The sequence below is a fragment of the Malus sylvestris genome, chromosome 12, assembly GCF_916048215.2.
Source record: "Malus sylvestris chromosome 12, drMalSylv7.2, whole genome shotgun sequence".
Lineage (NCBI taxonomy): Eukaryota > Viridiplantae > Streptophyta > Magnoliopsida > Rosales > Rosaceae > Malus > Malus sylvestris.
The window spans coordinates 15,904,059-15,925,135 of NC_062271.1; the positions used below are offsets into that span (position 1 = coordinate 15,904,059).

General features: G+C 38.6%; 1 long non-coding RNA gene across 16 annotated transcripts in view; it reads right to left on the minus strand.

Moving 5' to 3' along the window:
- Positions 1–664: 664 nt before the first annotated feature.
- Positions 665–21,077, minus strand: part of LOC126594069 (uncharacterized) — a 45,063-nt gene continuing 24,650 nt past the window's right edge. For 2 of the 16 annotated variants that reach the window (XR_007613117.1, XR_007613123.1), the window contains 3 exons: positions 9,178–9,862; positions 9,002–9,066; positions 665–8,411 (listed from right to left, as the gene is read on the minus strand). This is a non-coding gene — a long non-coding RNA (uncharacterized LOC126594069). Of the gene's footprint in view, positions 8,412–8,653; positions 9,067–9,177; positions 9,863–21,077 lie in introns of all 16 variants that reach the window. The other 14 variants (XR_007613129.1, XR_007613124.1, XR_007613128.1 and 11 more) reach the window with 14 other exon arrangements.

A 21,077-nucleotide genomic window follows, 5' to 3' on the forward strand; every position in this document is an offset into this window, starting at 1 on the left:
ATGTACATATGCATGAGGAGAAAGCTAAGCATATAGCCATAATCAATGAAGAGTCATTTAGACTAACCCCTATCTCCTCACATAGGTGGACTCCTTCATACAAAGATATTTTAAAATTTAGAGGGATCCAAATGTTTGCCTTAGATGAGTTTGAAGATTTTAGGTATGACATGGTACTAGTAGCAGAAGAAGAAGAGATGTATATTTACAGCAAGACAAGGATCAGTCATCAACCTTATTGGAAGCCCTAAAATTTCAAAGAAGAAACAGCAGAAATATATTACAAGGTGAAAGAAGATAGAGAAAGAGAAGCGAAGAAGGCGGTGAACAGTACTGCAATAATTTGACAGAAGAAAAGCTGCATAACATCGACAACATGATGGAAGCCTGAAGAGATAGCTGGAAATTAGCATAAGTTTAATAGCATAATGTAAAATAATGTATTCCCAGACAGAAATGTCAACATCATTATGGACCCCGCTGTAATGGCATAAGAGTAAATAAAAAAAAGAACATGATCCATTATGAGTTTTTCATACACAAAATGTCATTTTGATTAAGAATGAATAATTCCAGACGCTTTTCGTTAGAACTCCCTTAGTTTAAAGACTCTTGCTCACGTCCCTACATTAATTAGCGAGTGATAGTTTTGTGGGTCAACAACTTGTATAAGATAACCTAAGTATGCACTTTGTATTAAACAAAGATTTGACGCAAACGTGTTCAACAAATACGCAAACTTGTTTAACAAATTGACAGGAAAACTAAGCATGTTATTGTTAGAACCAGGATTCATGCCCACGTGATGCGACGGGTCGAAAACTGTCATGTAATTAACAAATACAAATATAAAGGGGGCAAGTAAAAGAGTCCATGAATTTCCATAGTATACCAAGTTAGTAAAAATGTACTCCAACATGACCATCTCAAAAGGAGATTCATTCACTCTCAATATGGTTTATCGTCTGCAAAAGTAGTGTCTTTATCGTCTGCAAAAGTAGCGTCTCATTTTCTTCAGGGCTGCATTGAGTTTAAACATGTAGGACAACACCAATCACAATTACAAATACTTACAACTGTGCAAAAGAATTATAAAAACACTTATGTACCATATAAGAACAAACCTCACAATTGGTCTTAAGAACTGTTTTTCCAAAGATTCCCATTACAATGCGATATGAAAGAAAACAAAACATGAATAATATCAAGGAAACTACATTTTCTCTACCAAGTAAAGTCTACGGCAGGTGATGAACAAAATACAAAGTTCTCAGCTTTAATTTAATTATTATAAAATATTGAAGGAAATTAACAACTACCCAGAAATGTTTGCTCAAAATTAATTGATAATATGAATAATACACAACATTTAAAAAACCCAAAGTTCTTAGCTTAATTTGATCTTACCATTTAATTGGAAGAAGTAAAAAATTACACATAAATGTTTGCACACAATTAATTGATGAAACAATCAATTGGGCAATCAAAAATTTCAGATGAAGAAATCATACCAATGGGTTTCCATTAATTTCGATATCTAAGTTTAACTTTGTAAGTCACTCCAAATCGTCCTCCTGCCAAAAACAGAAACAACCCCCAAAATAAGGAGCTCTGTTGGTTCCCAAATATTAACAACTGTTTCACGTGTACCTTTCATCAAACAGGTGGTGATTGCTGCTACTAAGCAGGATTGAAGGTTGAGTATCTCATTATTATAGGAATTAGAAGTCATCTTCCAGACGAAGGAAAAAGTATAAAAACGACTCAAATACTCAAGGATAGGCAATCAAACTAATGGTGCAGTGAAGACAATAAAACACGACCTACTACTCCCTCTCTCTCTCTCTGTGCAAAGGCGGCATGGCTCTCATTTACCAAACCCTCATCGAATGACAGCAACCTAGACCCATCCCAATCCATTCCAAACCCATAGGACAAAATTAACCTTCCCAACTTAGCATCCTGACCACTTTGGATCCAAAAACTTTTGGCACAAAGAGTGCACATGCAATTAAAATTCAAAGATCTAGTGCATGCAAGCGTACATCAGTAAAGGGAGCCAGAGATTATTACATTTTACCTTGGGTCTGAGATCCTTAAGTCATGTGCTCTCCATTTTCCAAACGGACTTGAGTTTTGCAGTAGCGTCCTGCAAAGAAATCACAGATACATTAGCTGGCACAGAGAATAGACACATTTTTTTGTTTCAGACCGCAGATCCAAGAACCACACTTATTTCACCAATTCTTGGTTCTGGACAGAAAAGCGAAGCAAGGGATTGGTTGTTTACATTTGGAATTTTTGTACTCTCCAATGAGAGAGGGGAACCCAGAATGAAAAACAAACCAAAGGGCAAACAAATATATAGACGCCCAGAAAATATATGCACTAATTAAAGATGAATTCAAAACCACAATGCACTAATTAAAGATGAATTCAAAACTCTAAATAAATGTAAGTTTCATATTTAAATTATGTCTCCAATAATGCAAAACGACAAAGAGATAGAGAAGATGTCAAAAAACACACAAGGCTTGACAGAAAAATGATAGAAGAGCAATGCTCAATTCTTTGATAGAAGAGCAATGCTCAATTCTTTGTTACCATAAAATTATAATTCCAAATTGTCTCCTTTAGCATATCAAACTCCCTCCCTAATATACTAGTGTGCCAAAACATCCTCATCAATGCAAATACAACTCCTTAAGCCACTGAAACATATTAAATGACAATTGTTCCACCTAACCACTTAATTTAAAACACAACTTACAATGCATCAAAATTACTACAAAACATTACATCACAACCTAAGATACATGAATCTCAAATTAATAATTAACGGAATGGATGAACACCAAAATACCAAAAGCCCCATTGAATAAACTCCTTATTCACTACATCAGACTCTCCGGGTGAGAAAGAACACGTCCACGAGTTCACTAATTTCAAGCAAAGCTCCTTCCAAATCGCCGAGTTTAGAAACCACGTTGCCTCACTTCTCTTTCTTTTCTTCTTCGAACTAACAAAAATATTACTTGCATAGCAGAAACAAAGATTCATTCTTTCCCAAAATTGTAGTAACCTACATAACTTTTCACGAAAGATATAAGGCTTCAAAATCATAATTAACTCTTTCCTTGCATTCAAATAGTTGTTGATGGATCCATAGATAAAGTCATACCAAATGGAATCATAAAACTGAAAGTTAGGAACCTTTTCCTCAACTGTAGGCAAATAAGTAGTATAATTTGTAATGTTTGAAGCATCTAGAGAAATAATATTACAAGGAATCAGGTCCGCACTCATTGTTTCATCTCTCCCATGAACCAAGAAGACGTCATTAGAGCCACTAGATGGATTGGCAAAACCTTTTGCTTCGGGATCCCCCTTTGAGCAAGACATGAAATTGTGCAGAGAAACTGATTCGCTAACATCAGATATATCAATTTATGAATAACCCAGCTTGTTGTGATGAAGAGATTCATCAATGACCTCTTTTTTTTAATATGTATCTCCATCTTCATGATATTTGTTGATGCACAAAACCGAAGGGTCTTGGAACAACGTAAATCAGACCGTGAATCTGCAAGAAAGTAAATAACACAAGGTGTATCGTGGTTCACCCCAACGTTTGGGCTACGTCCACACTGATATTGTATTTCTCTGTGAGTGAGAGAGAGCCTCTGAATAGGAGAGTGAGGCTTCTAAGGGTGGGAGTCAGGCCTAAGAATTGGTCTCCCCTAATGAGGAGTGAAGAGTCCTTTTATAGAATAAGGGCTCCTCACTTATTACATATTTGCCCATTCCTTTATTACATAATTACATTTAAATCCCCCGAGTATTTATACGAGATCTAAATATGGAGGCCCTAAGTATGGTACAAATAGTAGTCCCCCAAGTCTTCAGTCAAGAGAGTATTTTGGCCGGAGACTTGAAATTCAGTCCATGTGTGGGCCGAAATAACTAGATGTCGTCTAGGACTGATACTCGATACAAGGCAATGCTCAATCTGAAATGATGCTCAACTAGAAGTAGCACATGTTACGAGGCTGCTCTGCTTGTGTTGCCTTGGTTGGCTCAGCTTGTGGCGTTGAATGTTAAGGAGTCCCTTTTATAGAATAAGGGCTCGCTCCTCATTACAAAAATGATGGGTTAGAGTTGGTGCTCGCGGCGAGGCGGTTGCTTAGCTGACGGCAATGCTCTCTAATGATAGTGAGGGAGGCCCTTTTATAGAATAAGGGCTTGCTCCTCAATACATAAGTGATGGATTAGGAATGATGCTCGCGGCGAGACGGTTGCTCAGCTGGCGACGATACTCTCTAATGAAGGTGAGGGAGTCCCTTTTATAAAATAAGGGATCGCTCCTCAGTACATGAATAATGGGTGCTCTCTAATGAAAGTGAGGGAGTCTTTTTTATAGAATAAGGGTTTGCTCCTCAATACATAAATAATGGGCTAAGTCCCCCAAGTATTTTTCATGAGGCCCAATATATGGTACATAATGTAGTCCCCCAAGTCTTCGGTTAATAGAGTCTGTTGGCTGGAGACTTCAAATCGAATCCATGTATGGGTTGAAATGGCAGTTGTTCGGAGGCGGTATTTGTATATCATGCACTGAAGCTTTGTAGGTGAAGAAGCTTTGTAGGTGAAGAAGCTTTGCAAGTGAAGCTTTGAAGCTAGAGCTCTGTAAATGAAGCTTTTGAAGCTAGAGCTCTGTAAATGAAGCTTTTGAAGCTAGATTGGCATAAGTGATGCTCATGAATGTTTATGTTGATTGACATGAGTGATGCTCATAGATGTTGACATAAGTGATGCTCATGAATGTTGACATGAGTGATGCTCATGAATGTTAACATGAATGATGGCCATGAATGTTTATGTAAGATTGTCATGAGTGATGCTCATGAATGTTTATGTATGAATGACATGAGTGATGCTCATGTATAATTTTAGAGTACTGGACGTACTTTTGATCACCTAGTGGGTGATAATAGCGGCAGGTTGCCGAATAATTTTGGAGTACTGGGCGTACTTTTGATCACTTGGTTGGTAATAATAACGGCAAGTTGCCGAATAATTTTGGAGTACTTGGCGTACTTTTGATCACCTGGTTGGTGATAATAGCGGCAGGTTTACTGGGCGTACTTTTGATCACTTGGTTGGTGATAATAACAGCAGGTTGTCGAATAATTTTTTGTAGTAATGGACGTACTTTTGATCACCTGGTGGTAATAGAGGCAGGTTGTCGAATAATTTTGGAGTATTGGGCGTACTTTTGATCACCTGGTTAGTGATAATAGCGACAGGTTGCCGAATAATTTTTTGTAGTACTAGATGTACTTTTAATCACCTGGTTTGTGATAATAGAAGGTCTGGCTCTTTTGGGCATATGGGTCTTCGCCCTCCATATAACACTCCAGCCCATTATTTTGGGCTTGCCTTTTTTTTTTTTTTTTTAAACTATTCAAGTGCTTTCGCCTATGAGCGGTAGGTCTCGGGTTCGAGGCTTTAGAGCAGCCTCTCCATAAATGGGGGTAAGGCTAGCCGACATTCAACTCTCCCAGACCCTACGTAAAGTGGGAGCCTTGTGCACTGGGTACGACCTTTTAACTACCCTCTGACGGGGGGTTTATACAGATGTCTCTGAAAGAAAAGAAAAATAAATTACATCGTTTTGCCTGATAAAGATAATAGAGTTCTTTATCTTCTTCCAGTGGTCAACACCTTTTTTCTCCCCAGACATCTTTTTCCTTTTTATATTCCTTTTCTTTCCATTGCAGATTTAGATCATGGGGTTTGGTCAGTTGCTCCCTTTATTCCTTTCTTTTGCAGATTTGCATATCTGCTTTACAGCAAACTTCCATGTGGGTGGTGTACAAAAGCAAAAGTAGCTTCAAGTATGGTGCACACTATCATTTGCACTTTGTCAGACGCTCCAATTTGCACCTTTTGAGGGCCCATAATTGTACCAACCCCTGAGCAGAAAGCCGTCGCTTGAACAACGAGCCATGCTCTTGCGCGCAGATCAACTGCAGGACCTCAATCCACGGCTCTGATTTCACCAAGGATACATGGCGTTTGCCATTCCTTTTCTTCATCAAGCTCACCGAACTCTGCGCCTCACTGCTCTCCCTCAGCTCACCCGCTGAGTCGCCCGCACCTTTCCTTTGGATGGGGGTCTCTGAAACGACACTGTCGACGGGGATGGCTGCAACAGCATTTGATGAAGGCAACGAGGAGGTGCCGGAGGATGAAATCGTGCAGGCGGCAAAGGCCGAGGAGGTGCCTGCAATTATCCTCTGACAGACTTGTGCAACACTCTCCAACTTATCAAGGACTAGCCCTGTCTCTGACCTTTTCGAAACGGCCACAATCTCATAAACATCCCATAGTGATTGCTCAAAATCCCATTCTGTATCACCAGCTGATGATGATTTTCTCATTGCTTCAAGCTTGAACCGGGATGGCGAAGGGTAGATTCGAAATTTTCCTCCTCAAGTAGTAACCCATAAGTTCTTCATCCAAGGGTTTAAATTGGTGCCCCAGTGGGATTGAGTTGAAAAAAGAATCGTAACTGCCACTGTGTCCGCCGTGGAGATCAATGGTGAATTAAACCGGGAAAGAATGACAAACAGTGAACAATGATATTGAAACATGGTATTGCAACAGAGCCCCACCGTTAGTCACCGTTGGATAAGCTCGGGCAGTCACGCAGCAGCAGTCAAGAATCTCTCCTACACTTACCAGTGTTCATCATTGCTCGTAATGGAAAAGGTCGAACTGGAGGATGATTCTGCAGAGGTCGCAGCCGAGGCCTGCATTGTCGGGGCAGTTGAGGGTGAGGACGGACTGCTCGTCGGGAGTCTTCCCCAGCTGGATCTCGACGACGTCATCGCAGGGAATGCCATGGTTGACTTCGTGTTTTGTCAGATCTACCCCTGGGAATCGTTGGCCTTTAGGAGATGGCATAGGAGAGGTTCGGGAATGTACAGATAAAACAATTGATCTGCTCGTTAATGGCGGCCTCACTTTCATCAGTGTACTTCTGGCAGGCCAAAGAAAATTAGGGAGAGTAGGAACGAGATCAAGCTCCTTCTTCACCTCCTCAAACGGCTCGAAAACCACACCGGTAAGCGGCCGGTTAGTCGCATTCTTTGACGCGCAGAGATGACCCCACTTTCATTTTTCGCCGGAGGGAACCGGAGAATCGAAGACACATGTGGAGGAGTTCAGAGGCGAGAACGAGTACGAAATGTACAGCACAGAGGGAAACAGAGGACCAAAATTGTCCCTATGAGCGAGCAAGTGAGAGGAGGCTGCAGAGGCTTTGAGAACCATGATTCCAAAGAGAGAAACGAAAGCGTTGCCGGAAAGGAGAGGAAATCAGGGTTAAAGAAGCAGAGAAAAAACCAGAGGAAATGGAGGGTTTGAGTGAGTGTTTCAGATTTCTGGGAAAACTCTGGGTTGTTGGGTTTTTTTGCAGATTTTGCAGATTCGAGGTGGAGTGTGGTGAGGTCTCACGATGGTGAGATGAAAAAATGAAAGAGAACCGATATAGCTTTTTGTGTCGATTCCCACAGACGGCGCCAAATGTTGATGCACAAAACCGAAGGGGTCTTGGAACAACGTAAATCCGACCGTGAATTTGCAAAAAAGTAAATAACACAAGGTGTATCGTGGTTCACCCCAATGTTTGGGCTACGTCCACACTGATATTGTATTTCTCTGTGAGGGAGAAAGAGCTTCTGAATAGGAGAGTGAGGCTTCTGAGGGTGGGAGTCAGGCCTAAGAATTGGTCTCCCCTAATGAGAGTGAAGAGTCCTTTTATAGAATAAGGGCTCTTCACTTATTACATATTTGCTCCTTCCTTTATTACATAATTACATTTAAGTCCCCCAAGTATTTATACGAGATCTAAATACGAATGCCCTAAGTATGGTACAAACAATATTCATCATAGATAGGTGGTAAGGTGCAATCATAAGTATAGCCCAATTCATCATTATCAAACTCATTTTCAAAGATAAGTGATACTAATGGGGTTACCTTCAAATTTGAAACTTTAGGCATCACCACTTGTTCATTTTGATGAGTATTTGGGTTCACCTTATCAGATTCGCATTCAACAATGCAAGACCTAGCATCCTCAAGCCAACTACCAAACCTTGACATTTGGGTGGTCCATCATCGTTGGTTGTGCTTCCTGCGTTTTGTTCCACCATGCTTCCTACGAGCTTCTAGGCATTCAATTTGCAAGGCAAGCAACTCGATTTCTTGTTGCAACTCTTGAATTTCGTCATCTCTTTCAACTCTCAAATCCCCAAGCTCTTGGTTATCACGCCTTCCTCTACCTCCCATCATTGCCATTTAGATAAATACCACGGAAGCAACCCAAAGAGTGTAGCGAAGCTCTGGTACCAAATAATGCAGAATGACAAAGAGATAGAGAAGATGTCAAAAAACACACGAGGCTTGACAGAAAAATGATAGAAGAGCAATGCTCAATTCTTTGTTACCATAAAATTATAATTCCAAATTGTCTCCTTTAGCATATCAAACTCCCTCCCTAATATACTAGTATGCCAAAACATCTTCATCAATGCAAATACAACTCCCTAAGCCACTGAAACATATTAAATGATAATTGTTCCACCTAGCCACTTAATTTAAAACACAACTTACAATGCATCAAAATTACTACAAAACATTACATCACAACCTAAGATACATGAATCTCAAATTAATAATTAACGGAATGGATGAACACCAAAATACCAAAAGCACCGTTGAATAAACTCCTTATTCACTACATCATCCAAGGTAATTTTCTTGCTCGAAAATTTTGATCCACAAAACCAAATTACATTTTTCAGCAAAAAATACCACTTTAACAAACCAAATACAAAATACAAACACAGCTATTCAATTTAGCTTGATTTACATCATAAAAAGTTCATTCAAACAACTAAAAGGGCACAAATAAAAAAATTGAAAAACCAACCTTTTTCAAACACCACTGATTCCACTCTTCTGACATCTGATTTGTTTAACAGGAGCCAAATTAATCTGAAATTAAAACAAACCTCATTAATTAAATCAACCCAGAATAAAACATATTCACACTCACACATGTATAACGCAATACACACATGTACAATATATACTTAAATGACATACCTTGATGCCTTGTGGATCTGCAAGTGTGCTTGGAAAAGAACAGCAAAAAAAATGATTTTAATGATGAGGAAGTGTCAGGATCCAAATGAGAGCTGAAATCAGAAAAATTAAATTTAAATTTATGTACAAATCTCAAATCACAAAAGCCACAAATTTGACGAAAACAAAACCATCCAGATAAACAACCCAAAAAACTAATCAGAAAACCATAACTTTTTTGTGTAAGAAATTCCTTTAAATCAAACCAAAAAAAATTGAACATGATTATCTGAATTCAAAAAAAAATTAAAACACAGTCAATTTACTCTTATCTAAATAGACTTCATCTTCCCCTAATACGGTAATGCCCAAAATAAGACACAATAGTTACATCAATGAAATTCCATAAAAAATTTCAACACCTAAGGGCCAAAAGAAAAAACAATGTGACCTGTGAATACTATGCATCCAAGAAAAAGGATAATAGGAGTGAATGTGGAGAACAAAGAAGAAAGATTACCCCAAACTGAGCCACAGTTTCAATCTTCACCCGTAAACCAGTGCGAAAACGGATATGAGACATAAAACTATGTTTCCATACACATGTTAAAGAAATCAGGAAAAATAAAACCAAAATCAATGCATTTTTCACTTAATTCTTTTCTATCCAAAGCGAAACGGAGAATTGTCACTTAGCAACTGCTTCCTAATTCTTAGAACAAAATGCTAAAATGCTATCATCTTTTGAACCACACAACTTTCATACAATCAGAAATCATCAAACCCTTTCATACCATCAAGTTTGTACAAAAATATAAATATTAAAAACCAAATCCCAAACTTAAAAGCCAAAATTAAAATTACTAATAAATTGGGAATGTTTTGACAATGGATGATTATGTTATTAGGAGCGTCGGAATTAGATGAAATATGTGTGGTCTGCTCTGATTGACTGAAAAAGGAGAATAACATTGGGGATGGAGGGAGGGGCACACTAATTGGACCCAATAAGATTGCAAAAAAGTATTCACAATTCGCAGAACCAATCAATTCAATTATGCTTAAACAAATTTGGTCAAAAGTGTTTAAAAAGTGAAATATAAACCCTCATTTTGCGGAAACATTAACAAATGCATAAATGGACAGATGGTGTTTTAGAATAAAGTTTCTCTATCCTAATATTTAACACACAAAATTTGAAATCTAAAGCACTTAGCATACTTGAATAAAAGAAAATTTAACTTGACAAAGAAAAACCTCAATGATCTGGCTCAATTCATCGTTGAAAACTTGGCCAAACTGTGATTCGCTCACTACATTCCTAAATAAAAGAAAACCAAACCAAGTTCACCAAGAATTATGCATGATTTTTGTGAAATTATACAATGAATGATACAACATTGTTAAACAAACATGGACATCAGCTGATCTTAAAATTTATTTAGAAGTGGTAAATCTTATGCAAGCCAAAGAAGATTGGGAGCAATAAATTACGAAACATTTCCAACTCTTTTTACCTAGCATATCATGTCCTTTTATTGATTGTGAGTAAGGCCTGATTCACTTCCTTAAGCCTGGGGATCTCAGCTTCTTCAAAATGAGGCATCTCTTAACTCTAAGGAACTAACTAAAAGGGTCATCTGATTTAACATTCATAGTGAATCTTATCACCTGTGGTTGTCTTTTAAATATCTTTAAGAACCAATCGGCCATGGTTTGTAAGCCAGGACTGAACTTGGAAAAAGATGATTCCCAGTAACATTGATACTTAAATTTGTGGTAGAAGGACTGGAATTTTCTCTCTTTTTTCTTAAAGATAAAGAGACAAAGACTTCATTTGGATATAAGGATTTAAAAGAATGAATCCACATTGTGACAATAAGCTCATATTTGTTAGAACCATAAAGATATAATATAATCCACGAAATGATCAGATTTAATGTAATAACTGAAACTGAAATGACTATGTCCAATGAATCATTTGAAATCCATGTAATCCTTTAATCACATAAATACGAACATTATATCCAAGCATAAAAACATGAACCAAAATTAATATGAAACTGGAGCTTAATAAACATACGCACCTGCAGCTATTGCCTTATTAAGAATATCATTGAAACGGTGTGAATCGAGTTTAGGATCAGAACAGTCTGCAAGAGATTGAAACTATAAGTATCAAAAAAACAGGAATCCAAATAACCAAAAGGATAAATGCCTGTTCATATTCCCCTTGCACTGGTTGTACCTTTAATTCAACTCTGCTTCTAGTTCGCCAATGCTTCTAGTGATCAAAGATTTTGTTCCTGGAATGCGAGCTTTAATTACAAGCCGGGCATATGATAGTTGCTTTCAAGTTAGACTATGCATCGTATTCCAAAAGTGAGTAAAAATTCTACTCATGTAACACAAATGGGCAGTAAATATTTAAGTTTATTAAGGCATCAGTAAAAAGATCCATAGATGTAGATAACAGACCATCAAAATTTCCGAAAATAGTGAGCTCCATTGCCGAAGATAGCCAATTGCTTTCCTATCTTCCAAACGGTAAAATATTAGAAACTATTGGCAACAGAAAAATTACCCCAAAAACAGGCTTGAAATCAGCAGGAGCTCCATCTTTATCGCCAAAGTCACCACCGAGCGCACAGGGTCCTCCACAATACCCATCCCTGTCAACACCGAATCTACGCTCTCCATCAAAGCGAGATGGATCACTGGTACAGATGATCAGCAAACCCAAATTATACCAAAGCCACTTCCAATCATGTCAAAATAATTTTTCACAATAGAAAAATGTTGCGAATCTGAAAAAGCAATTTCTTCCTGCATGACCAACATTATATCTACCAAAAAACTTATTGGTTAAACCCAAAAACAAAGATCAACAGATTTGACAACCATTTCAATAATCTATTGTGCCCGAAATAAGTTTCAATTACTCCAACCCTTACTGCAGATTTTTGAAACTCTGAAAGCAAAACAATTTTAGTTCAAAGCTATCAAATTTAATCAATCAAACAAACTTCCTACACAAAATACATGTATTGCAGAATACTCGATGTCTAAATCATACATAACTTGGAGTCAGTTTGTAATCGTCAGTTTTCTTGGGCTCAAAATAGTAATTTGTGTGACAATATAGGATTTAAGCAAGCAACAGATTCAAAAATCAAAACATGACCGGGATGATTGAAAAATTTGATAAGTACTCCCATTGATATCATGGGTATACAACTTATTGCTTCAAAAGATAAGCATACCTCTGTTACTCCGTTTAACAATATCCCCTGCGATTTACTCTCCTTAATCTGTATGTTGTCTTTTGCTAAATCAAAAAGGTCCCTGAATAAAAAGAAGTACTGTTAGCACTAATAGCAAGTATAGTATAGTTATTGGAACCTTCCTGGAGTTGCGTCCTATTCGGCTTACTTCATGTTCCAAACAGATAGTGCATTCGAGCCAAAATGAGTCATTACGGTTATACCTACCTTACTCTTTCCATGTAGATCTCTACCTGAAAAGAGAAACAAACAGATACAGAAAATTACATTCGTAGAGAAGTTACACTTTGAAACCAATTATGTCACCGAAAGATAAGCAAATCTCAATACCATTGACAATTTGATTGAGTGCTTCATTGTTCTTCCAGAAGATTTAATGCAATCAAGCAGACCCTCAACTACTCTTGGAAGTAATCCTCTCTTCTGCTCGTCACGTAACAGTATGCTAGGCCCCTGCACCAAATACGCAAACATTAAAATCAATCAATTTACTTCACAGAAGAGTCAATTAATCAATGAGAAAACAACATCACCCAAAAGGTCAGAGATTTCCAAAACCAAAAGGAAATTAAGAGAGAGAAACGGAGGAGAGAGAGATCAGAGTACCGTTAGTTAAAGCGTGGACGGCGTCGGTTCTCCGAGCACTGTAACCCCTGAAGATCTCTTCTGCCGTTCGCGGACTCGAGCCCATCTCCCTGCTCCTCTCCTTCATCTCACCAAAGTTCTCGAGTTAAAGAAATGGAGGCCAGTTTGTATGGTTTTGGTTTTGGGAAGCCGGAGTCGATGCTATTGCAGAGATAGGCTCAGTTTTGGGATTCGGGAAGATCGGCTAGAGTTGGTGTTGTGGCTGCTAGGGTTTGAGAAAGGAGAAATGAACCCTGTTCGGGCAAAGATTTCTCTGGAGAAGATCCTTTGATCTCAGCACAGCTCCCTAATGGAATGATACTTCAGAGTTGTAGTCGGGCTTGTTGGTGTGCCACAGGAAGAAGAGAACAAAGTTAATTCTGAAAGGTATTTGTGGGCCTAGGTATAGGCCTGAAGCTCACAATTAAAATTAATTAAGTGGCATGTCGCTGCTATTTCAGTATAGCAGATGTAGAACAAGTATATTTTAAGTTGATTACTTACGCCCCAAGTTACTTCAAACTTCTTGTTATCAAATGATTGTCGCTGATGAGTTAAGTCCATGTTAAGTTATTTTTCTTGCCTTGTAAACAATGATTTTTAGTTTATGGTGTTGTATGTTCGAATGGAGAGAGTCCAGAGCACCATAAGTCATTTTAGTCCTAGATTGCTTTTAATGAAAACATATTCATTAATACTAACCAGATCCATATGCAAATGGGTAGATCCGGCAGTTTCTGACACGACATGAAAACGACACAAAAATAACGGATTTCGAGTCAACACGATAACTTATCGGATCATTATCGGGTGACCCGTTAATAACGGGTTCTTAATGGGTATACACGTGGGAAACCCGTTTCGACCCGTTAAGAAAAAATTTATTTTGATAATTTTAAAGTTTAATTACTAAAAGATGTATTATAAAATACAATAGCCATATTAATATATACAATATATTCTATTTAAATATATAGTTTTGTATTATTATTCTATGTAAGTTTTAATAAAAAAGTTTTAGTCATTATTTATTTTTATTATGAGAGTTCTTTATTATCATTACTAGGATAAATTTTACTTAACATGTTGTTGTCCAAAATTAAAATAAACTAATATAGTATTTGTATAGGCATGAACTAAGAAGACATACATACAAGTATGAAAAATGTGAAAGAATATATAAATACTCGTGATTCATCATTATTCCTCCATAAGTAGATAATGGTTACACTTACATTATCGTTTAGATTTTTAAAATCCTCCAAACCTTCACGAATAATGTTTTTTATTTGAGGGAAAAATTAATAAAATTAATAATAATTATTGTAGAAGTGTAAAAAAATGTAAAAAATATATATATACAATCACTCATAGTGACAAACTTTACAACTTTCATGAAGGGGTCAGCTACGAAATCCAACACTAAAATTCATAAACCTTAAATTTATATTTAACCATCAATTGCCATTTACGTTTTATTCTTCTTACTGAATTTCATTTTTTAAATTTTCTTTTTTGAAAACATGATCATCTGGCGAATGTAAGAAGATGAACGGTTCAAATCTTTGATATCATGTTTTGATATTTACGGTTAACTGAAATATGAGTCGATGTCATATAGTTTGTAGAAACTTTATAAACATCAAGCAATATTTTCACTAACCGTAAAACTTTGAATATAATATCAATGATCCAAACTGTTCATGTTCCTGCATCCTCTACTAGATCAAGTTTTCAAAAAACAAAATCTTAAAAAATAAAATTTAATGAGAACAATGATGCGTAAATGTAAACAATAATCAACGGTTAAATTTTGATCTATGATTTATATGATTATAGTGGTGAATTTCGAAGTTAAGTTCTTCATGAAAGTTGTAAAGCTTGTCATTACGAGCGTTGATATATTTTTCTATATTTTTTTTACACTTCTACATTAATTAAAAAACTATTAAAGACTTTAGGTAAGTGAAATATACTTAAACGAAAAATGTGTTTTTTTGTTTTGGATGTGACAATATAATATGTATATACTTATTTAGTTTTATGTTTTTCATTTGATTATTTATTGGTTTAAAATATATTTTCCTTAACGAGTAACGAATCGGGTCATATTACCTGTTAATATTATCAGGTCGATTTCGGGTCGGATCATTTTATCCGTTTATTTTAACGGGTATTACATGACACGATCCGTTAAGATATCGGGTATGACATGAAAACGACACGAACACGGAAAACACGACACGAATGCCAAGTCTACAAATGGTACTCTTATAATAGAAAAACAAGTGGAAATGACTTGAATACATGCTAAAGAATACATTAAGAAATAGATCTACCAATTTAGAAAACAAACAAAGAGCTTCAGACAAGATTTCACCTTGTCTGGCAAGGTTGAATTTCTTGCAGTCACTTCTCTTTGAATTTACAGGGTTTGTATGCTTAAAAAAGGATGGATGGTAAGCAAGTTTACACAAAGGAATCGATACCACACCATCGAAGGAGATAGCAGAGCTTTTAAACTAGACAAAGGATAGTTTCTCTAGAGAACTATCGCTAAAAGGACTGAATCGGGGTTGATTCCATCTCGGGCTCTTTAGCCATTACATCTAGGCTGAATCATCTATCAAAGATATATGGGAGCTTTCTCCTTTGTAATTCCACTTCTACCTCGAATCTTGTTTCTTAGACTTGTGCTTTAGAAGCTATATGTGCCATCTCATTAGCCATTGTATTTGATTATCTGGGAATATGACTGACTGATATTTCAGTGCTCCAATAACTCAACAATTGAGTGGTTGCAAGTAATAACCAACCATGGTAATGTGTTTGCACTTATAATCCCCATTTAGCTTATTGATTACTAATTATGAATCACCAAACACTTCAACTTCAGTTGCTTCCAACTCTATCAAGATTTCCAGGCCAATTATCAAGGCCTCATACTCTACCTGATTGTTAGTAGTCTCTTGATAATCTAAGAGAAATGAGTAGTAGTGTTGAACTTCCTTGGGATCAAAGATAACAATTCCAACTCCAGCAGCATTCTGAGTGCAAAATCCATCAAAATACAGTTTCCAAGGAGCGACCCAAAGGTTAGTTATCATCTTTATCTCTTGATAAATCCATTCCTTTTTTCCCGAGAAGGCTTTTCCTGGTGGGATCCACATATTGGCCACTTCTAGAGTTCCTGGGATGTTGACAAGCTCATCTTGTGACTCTTGGTGCTTAGCCAAGAAGTCTGTAATTGCTTGTCCCTTGATCACTCTTAACTCTGAAAGAGCTAAAATCCATTTTCCAATCCTTCTAGCTAACATTGGTTTTGACAGCATGTGTAACATCCCATATCAACCACCTTCTATAACACGAGGCCTTTTGGGGACTCACTGGCTTCGGATTCCATTGAAACTTCGAAGTTAAGCAAGTTCAGGCAAGAGCAACCTAGGATGGGTGACCCACCGGGAAGTTCTCATGTGAGTTCCCAGAAACAAAACCGTGAGAGCATGTCGAGGCCCAAAGCGGACAATCGTGCTACGGTGAAGTCGGGACTGGGATGTGACAACATGTACTTTGTTGATGCACAAAATCAGCGAAGACTTTTGTACAACAGAAAGTGTCAGGTTTTGTGACCTTCGCTTGGTTGCTTCGGTCACTAGTGAGGATAAGTACGTAAATGAATAGAGACAAAGAAGCAAACACAGGATGTACGTGGTTCACCCAGATTGGCTACGTCCACGGAGTAGAGGAGTTCTCATTAATTGTGAAGGGTTTACACAAATACATAGGTTCAAGCTCTGGTTTAGTGAGTTCTAGTGAATAGTTTAGTACAAAATGACATTAGAGATTATTGTGGGAGAATGATCCCTATTTATAGAAGAGAGTTTCTAGTTTTGTTCTAATATTGACACATATCGTGTTGTGATTGGCTTCTGATGTTGACACGTGTCGTGCTGTGATTAGCTTCTGATGTCGACACGTGTCGCATTGTGATTGGCCTTCTGGTTGAAGGGAAACTCTTCTGGGTCATTGACGGTATAACGTTGACCGGTGCTCAGTAGTTTCGGGATTAGTCAAGTATGGTACAAACAGTGCTCCCCTAAGTTCCCGAGTGAGGGAAGCTCCTCGGTTGGGGACTTGCAAGATCCAAGCCGCTGAGTAATCACGAAACTTCTAAGTACCGAGGTGTGGTATCGTCTTCACTTGCCTTATCTTTCTCATAGGTAGATGTGGCATCTTCTCTGGAAGTACGCTTCCTCCATCCAGGGGTGGTATCTTTAACCGATGAAGATGCACAAGGTAATGTATCAATTTCACTTGAAGCTTACTTGTAGTTTCGGGCTTGGTCAAGTGCGATACAAACCCTATAGTAGGAGTCCCCCAAGTCGCCGAGCTAGGAGATCTGCCGAAAGAGGTGACAGACAAGGTAAGCAGTCAAACTTCCAAGTAAGCAACCCAGGATCAGAGGTTTGACTTCGGCTTCCGGTTGATTGTTCTCCTTCTCCTTGTCTCTCATTCAACTGCCAGGATAAGGAGAAGCAAATGGATAAGAGATGATATGAGATACTTTTGCTTTTGAAGAAGTAACTTTCCACAGGCTTATTCTTGAACTGTGCTGGAGGGTTTTCTGGTTCCCTTCAGAGTATAAGGCCGACTCAAGAATTTGAGGGTCAAAACAAGTCCATCAAATCTAGAGTACGTTCGACCTTGATGATATGGGATACTTTTGCTGTTGACGGAATAATGAATGTGGTATGGAAAGGTGTCATGCTGTAGTAATCTGTTTCAGCTCACCGTTGAACCTTCTGCTTCAATCTTTTGCATGGCAGAAGTGGTGTGCAACCTTTGCATTTAAATGGTCCTTCAGAACATTCCTTCATAGTGACTCATCCACGCTTGGCAGCTTCAGTGTAAAGAGCCAATATCTGATCAACTGTCATGAGGTATTTGCCGGTGGAATTCGTGACCTTGACAGCAGTTGAGGATGAGTACTCGAGAGCAATGCTAAGTAAGCAACCAGGCAAAGGTTCCAGGCAGTCAGTTCCAAATTGGAGGTTTGATTTCAGGTTCCGACTGACTGCTCTCTTTCTCCTTGTCCTGCAGGTGTGGACAAGGACAAAGACAAAGACAGGGAGAAAGCATGATATGGGATACTCTTGCTTTCGACCCTGATGATATGAGATACTCTTGTTCTTGGTGTGGCTTATTTGCTGAGGTATTATCGGGGGGAAATAAAGCTGAGTATTTCGAGAGGTTATGTTGAGGGTGCCTTCTCGAATGCGAGAAAGGGTTGAGCATTTTTGCAGGTTTGCCTGTCCGTTGAGAAGGGAGGTCGATGTATATAGGGATTTCCCAATAACAAGTAGTAATGCTATTCCTTTACCCTTCTTGGTCACAGCAATGTAGTGGGAGCTGCCAGCTTCACGTGTTTTAATTTTGTCAGAGCACTTTGAAAAAATGGTATGTGGTATCTGGAAAGCTGATGTTACGTGTGAAGATTACAGACAAGCTTTATCTAAGGAAATCTGGCTCTCGAAGTTATGAGAGTTGTGCCTCTTCGGTTTTCGAACAAGCAATCCCGTCGAGGATCTGACTCTCGAGATTCAGAAAGCGGTGCTACTCCGGTTTTTTAGAAAGTAATTATGTTGGGAGTCTTTTCTCGAATGTGAGTAAAGGTTGGACGTTCTTGCCAACCTGTCTTGCCGCAAAACACCGAGGTCGACACACATAGGGACTTTCTAGTTGTCAAGCAGTGGTGCTGTTCCTTTACCCTTGTGGGTAATATCGAAATTCTCGTGCCTAAACTTTGTCAGAGATCTTTGACAAAGTTATATGTGGTACCCGAGGAGTTGATGGTGCATATGGAGAGCGGTGATTGAATAGTAAGATTCACGTGTTTTCTACTTCACCAGAAATCTTCGACAGATTGCCCGTAATTTCCGCAAAGCTGAGTGTGCATGTGACATGTGCTGACGAGGCTGAAAAAACAGGTGCTTCTTCGATTTCTGAGATCGGCCCTCGTGGTCTCTGAGCAGCCCAGCTTTTGAGAAAGCAAACGCCTCTTCGATTTCTGAAGCTCCGTCGAGTACAGATTTTTATAGAGGCTGGCATTAAGTTCCACAGCACACTTGAATCTCTACCAATAGAAGCTCCTTTCTTGCACTTCTAAGATCTTGATTTGTCTGACCTCTTCCCTCTTCAACACATTTGAAAATGTATGGACCCTCCGACCGTCGTTTTGACTTGAACCTTGGAGAAGAGACAGCCACGCCTTCTCCAGACAACATATGGCGCCCATCCTTCATATCCCCTACTGGTCCTCTTACCGTTGGGGATTCTGTGATGAAGAATGATATGACCGCTGCAGTGGTGGCCAGGAACCTTCTCACTCCCAAAGATAACAGACTACTTTCCAAACGGTCTGATGAGTTGGCTGTTAAGGACTCTCTGGCTCTTAGTGTTCAGTGTGCAGGTTCTGTGTCTAATATGGCCCAACGCCTATTTGCTAGAACCCGCCAAGTTGAATCATTGGCTGCTGAAGTGATGAGTCTCAAACAGGAGATTAGAGGGCTCAAGCATGAGAATAAGCAGTTGCACCGGCTCGCCCATGACTATGCTACAAACATGAAGAGGAAGCTTGACCAGATGAAGGAATCTGATGGTAAGGTTTTACTTGATCATCAGCGGTTTGTGGGTTTGTTCCAAAGGCATTTATTGCCTTCGTCCTCTGGGGCTGTACCTGGTAATGAAGCTTCAAATGATGAACCTCCAATGCCTCCTCCTTCTGGGGTTTTGTCAAGTACTGAGGCTCCGGATAACCACCCTCCGGTGCTTTCTCTTTCTGGGGCTCTACCGACTGCTGAGACTTCCCCTAAGCAACCTTTGTGAAGGCTCCATTTTGTTTGTTTATTTTGACTCATGTATATGTACATATTTGTGGCTTATCGAAAATATTAATAAATAAGCTTTGCTTCATTTCAACATATTGTGTTAAATACACCAAAGCCTTCTTCATAAAGTTCTTTGAATTTTTTCTTTTGTTGAAACCTGTATTGTTGAAGCTTTGTGAGTGAAGCGTGTAGTTTGAGGTAGTGTTCCCTTAATTTCCCGAGTGAGGAAAACTTCTCGGTTGGAGACTTGAAAAATCCAAGTCACTGAGGCTTCTTTCGCTCCCCATATCGGAGAGAGATGCTTGGCCAAAAGAGAGTGTACGAGCGGTGGAAACCAGCTTGACAAAGCTGAAGAGAGTGGGAATAAGTGTCGTTTCCCACAGACGGCGCCAAATGTTGATGCACAAAATCAGCGAAGACTTTGGTACAACAGAAAGTGTCAGGTTTTGTGACCTTCGCTTGGTTGCTTCGGTCACTAGTGAGGATAAGTACGTAAATGAATAGAGACAGAGAAGCAAACACAGGATGTACGTGGTTCACCCAGATTGGCTACGTCCACGGAGTAGAGGAGTTCTCATTAATTGTGAAGGATTTACACAAATACATAGGTTCAAGCTCTGGTTTAGTGAGTTCTAGTGAATAGTTTAGTACAAAATGACATTAGAGATTATTGTGGGAGAATGATCCCTATTTATAGAAGAGAGTTTCTAGTTTTGTTCTAATATTGACACATGTCGTGTTGTGATTGGCTTCTGATGTTGACACGTGTCGTGCTGTGATTAGCTTTTGATGTCGACACGTGTCGCATTGTGATTGGCCTTCTGGTTGAAGGGAAACTCTTCTGGGTCCTTGACGGTATAACGTTGACCGGTGCTCAGTAGTTTCGGGATTAGTCAAGTATGGTACAAACATACTTGATCACATCAGTTTTGGCAATAATGTGGATATGGCAAGGTAACATGCAATGTCTTAACTTGTAGGCAGTGAAGTATAGAGCCAAGCATAATCTCTATATTGGTGTATATCTTGTTTCTACCTCAATAAGGATCCTACTAAGGTAGTATATTGCTTGCTCCTTCCCACCTTCATTGTTTTGAGCTAGTAGGCTTCCTATTGATTTTTCAAA